An 11,061-nucleotide genomic window follows, 5' to 3' on the forward strand; every position below is an offset into this window, starting at 1 on the left:
TCTCTTTTTTTTAATGTCCTTTGTCTTATCTTCTGCTGAGGTTTGAGTTAATCCAGATCAGATGTACTGAATCCAAACGTCCTAATTAAAATATAAAAATCACAGGAAGTTGAAGTGTCAGGTTTTGTGGTACGTTGTCAGAATCCACTTTGTTTGCCTTAGTTTGTGAGCTATGTTACTTTGTTTTTATATTATTATTTTTTATAAAAGGAGGATATCCAGTCAAATAAATCTCTTTTATACAAGAGACACACATTTCGATGTAATAGTAATTTTCAGTTAATGGTAGATCAGATCAAATGAAAGAAACTGAGTAAAAACCTTGGCTTATTATTAGCGATAGGCCACAAGTACTATAGTTCAAGCATACCCAGAAAGGGGAAAAAAGTTCAACCACAAATAAATCTACTTTATATACATATATTTTTAACTGAGTTGAAATAAATGTATGTAGCACCGTCCATTTATTAAAGGCTTTTTTAATTGTGTATTTTTTGAATTATATAACCTATAATTGATCACAAAACAATACAAGTCTAACTTCTCTCTCCCATCTGTCTGTCAATCCAAAGAGTAGTTGTTTTTGATACCTGCATTTGTGTAGTGGGCCTAACACTCCTCAGCTAATATGTTGGCGTTTACTCACTATACTATAAGTATTATTAGTGTAATGTGGGGGGGGGGGGGGGGGGGGGTCTGGGTGTCCCCTTTTTAAATATTAAAGGTGCAAGTTGGCATCTCGACAGAGTGCAGTCTATTTGAGACAGGCAGTTCAAAGCATTCAAATACATTCATAATCGGCAAATGCTGCAGATCTACAAGCTCAAAATGTGTTGCTTCGCACCACGTTTCAAGCTTCTTTATCTGCTACTTCCGATGCTTTTGTGTGACACTGTTGTATGATAAAGTAGGACATTAATTCTTTAAAAGATATATAGTGAAATTGGAGAAGAAATGTCTGCCTTCATGTGAACACTTACAGCATACATCAAGTACTGTATTTTTATGTATTTTTATGTCAGCATTTTATGATCCTAACTGAGACTTGAACCTGAAATCTTTTGCTCAGTAGGCTTTCACTCTAGACACTGAGCTATGACTGGCCCTTTGTATAACACAGTGATTCTCACAGATGTTCATGACAAAGACCCGTTAATTGATACCAATTTGGTTGCAAACCTCTATCTGACAAGATGTAGTGCCGTTTGGCCTCACAAGAAAGATTTGAATTTAAAAGAAAAAAGAAAGTGTTCAACATTTGTCAAGACATTGGTGACAAGTTGACAACTAAGACAGGATTTGAACCTGTGATCATTCACCTATCTCTGCCTCCAAAACTAAGTGTTCTGAAACGCTTTCAATTCAAGGGCCCACAATTTGTATTGTATTTGGCCACAGACCCCCATGGGAAGAGATGTAGATTTATACAGATTGTTGTTTAAAACAGCAACAAAAATTTCATTCCTGTCAAAAAAGTAAGGCAGGAATTGAACTTATTACCTTCTGTCCTTCAGGAAGATCTTTAGACCAGTGAGTCACTGCGGTTTTCAATATTATAACTGGATAATAAGACAAAACGTAGAGTCCTGTTTCTATTGCGGTTCCAAAACATTCAAACATCTAGACAAGCAACAACAAACAAGAACAAATAATTATGCTATTCTTCTTCTTCTTTTCTTTTTTTCTTTTGTAATGTTGTTTGTTGTTCATCTAATAAGAAAAATTACTATTTAGTTTCAAGCAGCAAGTAGCTGAATGAGTTAGGCTACTGAGCTAATGATTCAGAGGCTGTGGGTTCAAGCCCCACCGAAGATCTTACTTTGAAGTCTGATTTCCGGCAGAATAACTTCAAAACCAGTTCAGAAGGCATTGTGACATGACCTCGCTGTGCTGGCGCAGCGGACTAGTAATGAGGTCTGTGAAGTAGAATAAGGTACTTTAAATAGGTTTGTTCAAATCTGGCCGTGGTCGAGGTGGGGTCTGCTTGGGGTGTGTGGGCAATGCATGCAAGATCATACAGATATTCACGTAAGTAATGACTTAAAGATGAGAAGTAATTTATAAAGATGTCTTACTTTGCTTCAGTCATCAAATCTGTACACCATTTGGCATTTTAAGGCTGAAATTGTACCCACCCTAGTAAAGCAAGCCTGATAAAAGTATCAAACATGTATCAAACAAAAAAAATTAACAGAACACAGGGAAATATCATATTTCTGTTAAGAAGTCCCATCAAGGCGAAACACCCGGAGAAAAGTGAGTCCCAAAATCCCCCAAAATGTGAGTCCCAAAATCAAGGCGAAACACCTTGAAAAAAATTTGTCCCATCAAGGCAAAACATCCGTAGAAAAGTGAGTCCCAAAATCCCCCAAAAAGTGAGTCCCAAAATCAAGGCGAAACACCTGGAAAAAGGTGAGCCCCATCAAGACGAAACACCCAGAAAAAAGTGAGTCCCATCAAGGCGAAACACCCAGAAAAAAGTGAGTCCCATCAAGGCGAAACACCCAGAAAAAAGTGAGTCCCATCAAGGCGAAACACCCAGAGAAAAGTGAGTCCCATCAAGGCGAAACACCCAGAGAAAAGTGAGTCCCAAAATCCCCCAAAAAGTGAGTCCCAAAATCAAGGCGAAACACCTGGAAAAAGGTGAGCCCCATCAAGACGAAACACCCAGAGAAAAGTGAGTCCCATCAAGGCGAAACACCCAGAGAAAAGTGAGTCCCAAAATCCCCCAAAAAATGAGTCCCAAAATCAAGGCACCTGGAAAAAGGTGAGTCCCATCAAGACGAAACACCAGGAGAAAAGTGAGTCCCAAAATCCCCCAAAAAGCGAGTCCCAAAATCAATGCGAAACACCTGGAAAAAAGTGAGTCCCATCAAGGCGAAACACCCCGAGAAAAGTGAGTCCCATCAAGGCGAAACACCCGGAGAAAAGTGAGTCCCAAAATACCCAAAAATACCCAAAAAAGTGAGTCCCAAAATCAAGGCGAAACACCTGGAAAAAAGTGAGTCCCATCAAGGCGAAACACCCAGAGAAAAGTGAGTCCCATCAAGGCGAAACACCCGGAGAAAAGTGAGTCCCATCAAGGCGAAACAACTGGAGGCAAAAAAAAACCTCATGCAAATGAGGTTCAAATCTCTCGATTACAGACAGAAGTGGCCTTCTAGAGGTCTGACTTGGACCTCATTTGAGTTTTTTTTTTCTTTTTCTCTGGTGTTTCGCCTTGATGGGACTCACTTTTCTCCGGGTGTTTCGCCTTGATGGGACTCACTTTTCTCTGGGTGTTTCGCCTTGATGGGACTCACTTTTTTCCAGGTGTTTCGCCTTGATTTTGGGACTCACTTTTTTGGGTATTTTTGGGTATTTTGGGACTCACTTTTCTCCGGGTGTTTCGCCTTGATGGGACTCACTTTTCTCGGGGTGTTTCGCCTTGATGGGACTCACTTTTTTCCAGGTGTTCCGCCTTGATTTTGGGACTCACTTTTGTGGGTCGCTGGGGGTGCACGGAACTGCACAACAAGGGTATTTCCCTGTGTTCTGTTACATTTTTTTTTACATGTTTGATACTTTTATCAGGCTTGCTTTAACGTGGTTACAATTTCAGTGTACAGATTTGATGCAAAGTAAGACATCTTGCCTTCTCATCTTTAAGTCATTACTTAAGTGAATATCTGTATGATCTTGCATGCATTGCCCACACATCCCAAGCAGACCCCACCTCAACCATGGCCAGATTTGAACAAACCTATTAAAGGTATTCTACTTCACAGACCTCATTACTAGTCCGTTGTGCCAGCACGGTGAGGTCATCTCACAATGCTTTCTGAACTGGTTTTGAAGTTATTCTGCTGGAAATCAGTCTTAAAAGTAAGATCTTCAGGGGGCTTGAACCCACAGCCTCTGTATCATTAGCTCTACATCCCAACTCATTAAGCTACTTGCTGGTTGAAACCTTACTGTCTTTTTTCTTATTAGACGAACAGCAAACAAATTGTGTGAATTTCTCCTGGAGGTGTCAAACTCCCAAAATTCACCAGAACACTGGAAATTACATCTACTATGTAAATTTCTTTTAAGCTATAAATATATATTTTTTTCAGTCCATAGTCTGCACATCACAAAGCTGCTAGGAGCATCACAGTAGAGATGAAACCACAAGCCAGTAGGCTACATTTAAATACCGGTATGTATTAGTTGTCCCGTACAACAGGCCAACTCTTAATGTTATGCCCTGACACCACTAATTTGCAACATCATGCAACCATTATGTCAGTTGCAAAGAGTTGCTTTGATGCGGTTGACCTTAGAACAGTTTAGTTGCAAGGAGTTGCATGGCGAATCATTAGTGAAAAATTCAATTCAATTCAATAAAACACAAGAAAATATATATATATGTTAAGATTAAGTTCTTGGGGGAGGACCTTCAGACCCTGTTTAGGGAATCTCCCCCCTACCCCCTTAAAAAATAGAAACAGAAATCTTATAGGTTCTGACATTCCACCGTCGCCAACCCTGCATATGGTCTAGTGGACTGATGATTGGTCTTTCAGTTCAGAGCAGCCATGTTCAAATCCCAGTCCTCCCATAGGTCACTGCTCTTTTACTTGGACCTTGTCAAGGTTCAAATACAAAAGAATAACTCAAGAGCTCTCAAAAGTTAGTGAGAGATGGAGTAGTGGTCTAAAGATCAGACTCTCATTGTTGATGTTCCATGTACAAATCTCAATCCTCCTACATTGCTGTTTTACTTTGACATTTTCATGGGTAAAGTACAAAATAATTACGCAAAAGCACCAGATGTTTTTAGATTGGAGATGGTGTAGTGGTCTAAAGATCAGACTTCAGGTGTGGAGGTTCTGGATTCAAAACCCAGTCACTCTACTAATTGCTGCTCTATTACTTGGATCTTTTCAAGGTTAAAATACAGATAATTACTCAAAAGCACCATTTCACATTACAGTGAGAGATGGCCTAATGGTCTAATGCTCAGACTCTTGGTCAAGAAGTTCCAAGTTCAAATCCCGCTTAACCAACAGTCCATCGTTGGGGTACATTGACCTTTTTAAAGCTAAAATTGTCTCAATTTTCTCAAATTCTTTGAGTGCTCTCAAGGCATGTAGGTGAGATTTTTTTTCAGTAAAATTTTAGTTGGACAGAGTTCTTTCATATATAACCCCCCACCTTTAGCTCTCAGGAAACAGGGGGAGGGACACCCCTCCACGATGGTCCTCTGTGTACCTTGGGCATGGGACTTGAACCTGTCTGAAACCTGCCTGTAACAGGGACAACCGATCAAGTGACCATACCATTGAGCCAAGGCACCTTTGGGCCCTCGACAGGTATCTCCTGGTGCTTTTGAGTTGTTCTCTTCTATTTAGCCCTGAAAAGGGCAAAGCACTACAGGAATGGATTTGAACATGTGACCTCTGCATTCGGAGACTGACGTTTAAACCACTACACCATCATCCAGTGCTTTTTAATACTTTTTTTGGGTTCTATTCTATTTTAGCCTTGAAAAGGGCAAAGCACTACAGGAATGGATTTGAACATGTGACCTCTGCATTCGGAGTCTGACGTTTAAACCACTACACCATCATCCAGTGCTTTTTAATACTTTTTTTGTATTTTAACCTCGAAAAGTAACAACAATGATCTGTACGAGAACTCGGATTTGAAAATGAGACCTCTGAACTGAGGGTCTGATCTTTAGACCACTAGACGCATTTTCCATTGCTTTTGACTAACTCTTTTATATTTTAACCTTGAAAGAAATGTTAAAGTAAAACAGCAACATAGGAGGAGTGAGATTTGAACACGGAAGCTCTGCACAAAGAGTCTAACCTTTAGACCTCTCACCATAGATAGCTCCTGGTGCTTTTGACAAATTCTTTTGTATTTTAGCCTTGAAAAAGGTCCAAGTAATACAGCAACATAAAAGGACTGAGATTTGAACCTGGAACCTCAGCACTGAGAGGCTGATCTTTAGACAGCTAGAGTAGACCATCTCTCATCAGCATACCTGCCAACCCTCCTGTTTTAGGAAGAAGTCTCCTGTTATTTGACCATGTCTCCTGTTCCAGAATCTCAGCCCTCCTACATTGCTGTTTTACTTTGACATTTTCATGGGTAAAGTACAAAATAATTACTCCAAAGCACGAGATGTTTTTAGATTGGAGATGGTGTAGTGGTCTAAAGATCAGACTTCAAGTGTGGAGGTTCTGTGTTCAAAACCCAGTCACCCTACTAATTGCTGCTCTATTACTTGGATCTTTTCAAGGTTAAAATACATATAACTACTCAAAAGCACCACAACACATTACAGTGAGAGATGGCCTAATGGTCTAACACTCAGACTCTCGGTCAAGAGGTTCCAAGTTAAAGTCCCACTCAACCTACAGTCCATCGCTGGAGTACATTGACCTTTTTAAAGCTAAATTGTCTCAATTTTCTCAAATTCTTCCAGTGCTCTCAAGGAGCTACATTTTCTCAAATTCTTCCAGTGCTCTCAAGGCATGTAGGTGAGATTTATTTTCAGTAAAGTTTTAGTTGGACCCCTCCACGATGGTCCTCCGTGTACCTTGGGCATGGGACTTGAACCTGTCTGAAACCTGCCTGTAACAGGGACAACCGATCAAGCGACCATACCATTGAGCCAAGGCACCTTTGGGCCCTCGACAGGTATCTCCTGGTGCTTTTGAGTTGTTCTCTTCTATTTTAGCCTTGAAAAGGGCAAAGCACTACAGGAATGGATTTGAACATGTGACCTCTGCATTCGGAGTCTGACGTTTAAACAACTACACCATCATCCGGTGCTTTTGAAATACCTTTTTTGTATTTTAACCTCGAAAAGTAACAACAATGATCTGTACGAGAACTCGGATTTGAAAAAGAGACCTCTGAACTGAGGGTCTGATCTTTAGACCACTAGACGCATTTTCCAGTGCTTTTGACTAACTCTTTTATATTTTAACCTTGAAAGAAATGTTAAAGTAAAACAGCAACATAGGAGGAGTGAGATTTGAACACGGAAGCTCTGCACCGAGAGTCTAACCTTTTTTTTTTTTATCTTTTTTTTTATCTTCAATATACAGGTCCACAATCACATTTATAGAGCATGAGAACAAACAAAAAATAAAGAACACTCATGGTATTTGTCTCCCTCAAGTGGACATGATTCTTACAGCAACCAAACACCCAGAAACCCCTTGAAATCAACCCGTGGTCTGTATCTCCCTCAAGTGGACACAATTCCGAACAGCAATCAAACACTTCACCAGTCAAAACAAAATGTTTAACTCCTTCCCCTACATATTTGCAAATTAACCCTACATCTCTCCTCATTAACGACTTGAATAAGTCTATAATTCCCACATTTCGTCCCTCAAAATGTGCATAATTCCTTCTATAGACAAGCGCTAGTCTGGCATGACTTAGAACAAAGTTTATCAAATTTGCTTTCTTACTTTTTCCGAACAACCCAAACAAAAACAGTTTCCTCCAATCTTCCTCTGAATCCAACTCCACCCTCCAGTGTTTTTCCAACAGATTTTTCAAAAACAAAAAAAAAAACAACCAGATAAACACAGTCCAAAAAATAATGTAAAAAGCTCTCACGACCACCTTTACAGACATCACACATTGCAATGACATTAGCATCGATCTTATTTAGTACCACATATGTGTATATTTTTTATGTTTTATCAGAATGTCATTATTCTCACATTCAATACTGTTGTACTTTATATTAACATTAGACCATATCTTCTTCACCTCCATATCATCAAACACCCTTCTCCCAACAGCTTCAGCAGCTGGTTCTTTTATGATGTCAACAATCAATAAATTATACACTTTTTTGACACTCATACTCCCCACCCCACACCTCTCCCCGTTCACCATCACATACATTTCTGGCAAAGGATCTTCACCTCTAACCACACATTGTCTTTCAATAACATTTTTCCATTCCACTGGTATGCTTGATTTAACTGTTCAACAGCCTCATGTATACACCCCACTCTGAGGAATCCTGGGATAACCTCGTACATGATGTCTTTCACTTGTTTAATTCCATCCTCCATTAATTTTGGCTGATACAGTGTTCTTTTTTGATGTTTAAACTTCTCGTTTAGAAATAAAGGCAACTTTGTAAATGACCGTAAACTCCCACATTCATATTCCACCTTAGGCAGAAATCTCCTCCACGCCTCTCTAACACCTCCCCATAAATCTCTGGTATTTTCACTGTCATTGACTGTTTAAAACCCATGTACCATCCATAGTCCCCTATCCCACCCAGATCATTAATATACTTTTTCAAAAACTCTTTCCACCCGTACATACACGTCCCCTCCAAGTACTTTTTGACTGTTTTTATTCTCGTTGCAGTCTTCTTTGTTTGCAGATCCAATAATTTCAACCCTCCCTCATCTTCACCCCCTTCCTTTCCCAGATAAAATCCGTCACAATTTTGTTTAACTCATTCATTACCCACTCTGGCATCTCAATCACATTCATTACATACACACACACTGAAAGCAACAGGCTATTAACCACAATCACCTTCCCTTTTAATCTCAGTTTCCTTGCTTTCCACATTGTGCTAACACCTCTTATTTCTTTTATCACCCATGTCCATGTTGCATCCCTTGCCTCCTTGCTATCCACACCTAAATGCACACCTAACACCTTAATATAACTATTCTCCACCCTCTCTACCCCTCCTATGTACATTATCTCTGATTTATCTATATTTATCTTTGCGCCTGATGCCCTCCCATATACCTCCACTAGCTCTAAAACCCTTTTGACACTCTGCCCGTCCCTTACTGTGACAGTAGTGTCGTCCGCGTACTGATTTATGACGCAAACCCCTCCATATGGCAGCTTAATACCCTTTACTCCTTTATCTCTCTTAATCAATGAAGCCAAAAGCTCCACTGAAACCGCGTACAATAACTGCCTCACAGACCTTGCCACCTTGAACCTATCTGTTAAAACCCCATTCACCTTCACGCAGCTCTTTGCATTCCCATACAACCTCCTCACCCACCCCACCATTCTTTCCCCAAATCCAAACTTCTCTAATACCTTAAACAAAAACTCATGCTCTACTCTATGAAACGCCTTCCTCCTATCCCATCCCGCTTCAAATTCTTTATTGTGTCCCTGACCGTTGCTATAGTATCTGATATATCTCTGCCTGGTATACTATAGATTTGTGTTGATTGTACTATTTCCCCAATCACTCTCTTCACCCTATTTGCTAACACCTTAGTTAAAATCTTATAATCCACACTCAGTAGACTAATTGGCCTATAATTCTTTAAGTCCAGTTTACTCCCCTTTTTCTTATACACTGTCGCTATAACCCCTTCTACCATCCTACTCTGCACCACCCCTGTTCTTTCCATCGCCCCAAATACTTGCACCAAGATGGATGCTACATAATCTTTAAACCTCTTGTACCATTCCACTACTATCCCATCACTCCCTGGACTCTTCCCAGTATTAAGCCCCTCCGACCAGTCTACCGTCGGCTTACTGCTGGGATGGCCCTTTTCCCACTCCAGCAGCGACTCCGGCGGGCAGCTGGCTTCCAATACTAGATAGCCCATCTTCGTCCACAGCTCCGCCTCCTTGTCCTCTCTCTGCTTCTCCATCTCCTCTTGAGCCCCCCTTTCACCGTTTCCCCCTCATCGCCGTTTCCCTCCTCATCGCCGTTTCCCTCCTCATCGCCGTTGTCCTCGTCGATCTTCTCCTCAGCATAGCAGGTGCAACTGTCCTTCAATGCGCTGCAGCGTCTACAGCGCCCACACTCCCACGCGTAATGGCCCTGGCCCCCGCAATTATGGCATTTGAAGTCTGGGCAGTCTTAGTATGTGGCCAGGCTGGATGCACAGCCTGCACACCTTGACCTGCCGGTCATGGATGACTCGGAAATGTTCAGCCCCCTCCAGCGTTTCGAATCGGGCTGAGTACGGCAATGATGTCACTGTATCTGTGAACTGGACCTTGAGGATTCTCGTGCCATCTGCAATATTTGTTCCGGGCCACATCCTCCTTCTCATGGGCCTCACTCCCCATATAGCCAACTTCGCTAAAATTGCACTGTCTTCTATGTATATCGGCAGGCTCAAAAATGACACCACCAGCTCATTCATTGATAATTAATTAATAATCTTTAACCCATGCAACAGCCTTGCTTTGCCCTTGTTGTCTTTCATTGTTCATACTTGCGCCCTTCTTTGATTCTGCACCCCAGAACAATTCCGCATTCTTTCTTCAATGCTGTGAGCATTTCCATCATGGTAACCGAATCCTTTCGACTCCTATTGTCAAGGCCTTTTCATACATTCCTTTTATTTCCTTCACACTTTCATTTGGTACCGTCCGATCTCCATTGTTGCCTCGAAAAAGCGCAAAATAGCCCAACAAAAGTATCCCCCAAACAGCAAGCTGCTGGGGGATAAAAAAAGAAAAAACACTGAGAAAAAAACTATTGGAATATATTCACGTTTTTAGGCGAAAATAAACAGATTTTCTTGCTTCAGAAGGCTTTCCAAACACAAACCAAGCTGCTCACAGGTGTTCTCAGTCTAATCATTAGACCACTATTCCACCTCTCAGGCTCTCTTGGCACATGTCTCTTATTTAACATTTACTTTTTCTTTCCTTTTTTTCCAAGGCTAGAATAATAGAAAAGGAGAAAAAACACTTTAAAACACTAAGAGAGCTGTGCCCTGAGTTTCTGACAGGTAGTAAAGTGGTCTCAGACTGGATTAACCATTGGGCCGGTGGGGCCGTTGCCAAGGGCCCATGGCTCTCAGGGGTCCTCGGGGGAACTGGGCCACGTGGTCATTGACAATTTACTATTAAATGTATTTGTTAATTAAATATCAAATGTGTGACCCCCTGCTCTGTTGTCTACAGGTGCTTTCTTGGCCCACAGATGATCATCATGGCTTAAAATCCGAGTTGGGTAGTGCGCGTCGGGAGGGAGGGGGGTTATGAAGGAGGGTGGGGGGGCCCTAAAAAATTATCGGCCAGGGGCCCTCTCTGGGA

This window comes from Nannobrachium achirus (assembly GCF_963921795.1).
Source record: "Nannobrachium achirus genome assembly, chromosome: 16".
Lineage (NCBI taxonomy): Eukaryota > Metazoa > Chordata > Actinopteri > Myctophiformes > Myctophidae > Nannobrachium > Nannobrachium achirus.